Raw genomic sequence first — 1,098 nt, 5'->3', positions numbered from 1 at the left:
AACTTAGAAAAACAAAAGCAAGAAAAAACATCAGAACGCCGACACAGACAAGGATGGACGGCGGCGGAAAGAGGAGTAAGCGCTCACATTCTTGCTACCAAAGTATCCCATTGCAAAAGCGCTCCGAGATAAGTATTCACACTCATGCTATATTGGATCACAAACATTTCAGCGCAATGCCCAAATTTCATCCCTGACCAGAGTGTTCTTGGTGTGCGGCGGGCCGGATATATTAGTTAGACATACGATTTGCCTGGCAGCGTAAGCACAAGAAGACGCGCTCAGTGACCGTCGTGCTGACAGTACAAGACAGTGATTGTGGATTTGATTTTTATTTTATTTTTTTTCAAGGAAACATTTCCTGATTATTACCTTGTACAATATCTAATTTTAGTTGGTGATAGATGGAAGAACATTCTGACTTATGTAAAAACTACCGGTTACATGTACAGTATTTCCGAAAAAGAAGGCAAGTGCTCACTGGGAAATTAACCTAAAAGTACACACAGAGTGAACCAAACACCACATCGCTTCATCTGATGAAAGCCTGCTAGCTTAATGCTAACACATCATGTAAAATGTCATATGTGGGCCAATGGAATTAGCATCAGCATTTTAGTCTTAAATTTGCTTTTGGGGAGTTGGTTATTTTGTGTCATTTCTCGTGTGAAACTGAAACTACCTTGTTGTTGTTACTTCCCCAAACAGATCGAGCAAAGATGACCCCAAGAAAACTGAAGAGCGGTCCGGGGCCAAGAAAAAGGGTGAGTTCACCAAGAGTTTGAACATCTCGAAGCAGAGTGCTTTCCGTTTCCTTAATTCCCTGAATCAATGGGGGGAATTGAAAACCATGCTAATGCCACGAAACCCGTTGCAGGACACCAAGTTGCACGGTGAAACAAAAGTGATCAAACCCTTGAATGCTTATTTCCCTGGTAAATGCCTCCCACTTGTTTTTGGAAATCCATTCAAGCGGGCCTCTTCCTTCACAGAAATCTCCACGGATGCGAAGCTCCAACGTCTGCACAGCGAAATCAAGATTTCCCTGAAGATAGACAACCCTGTGAGTTCTTTCCTTTTTTTTTTTTTTTTTTTTTT

At 41.8% G+C, this 1,098-nt stretch overlaps 1 long non-coding RNA gene across 1 annotated transcript; it reads left to right on the top strand.

Moving 5' to 3' along the window:
- Nucleotides 1–4: 4 nt before the first annotated feature.
- LOC109509404 (uncharacterized) lies at nt 5–1,091 on the top strand. The gene is made up of 3 exons (XR_002166937.1): nt 5–75; nt 709–764; nt 993–1,091. It is a non-coding gene; the product is annotated as an uncharacterized LOC109509404 (long non-coding RNA).
- The last annotated feature ends 7 nt before the right edge of the window (nt 1,092–1,098 follow it).

The sequence above is a fragment of the Hippocampus comes genome, unplaced genomic scaffold (genome assembly GCF_001891065.2).
Source record: "Hippocampus comes isolate QL1 unplaced genomic scaffold, H_comes_QL1_v1.1 C16884034, whole genome shotgun sequence".
Lineage (NCBI taxonomy): Eukaryota > Metazoa > Chordata > Actinopteri > Syngnathiformes > Syngnathidae > Hippocampus > Hippocampus comes.
This window is presented reverse-complemented; position numbering and strand designations above follow the sequence as displayed.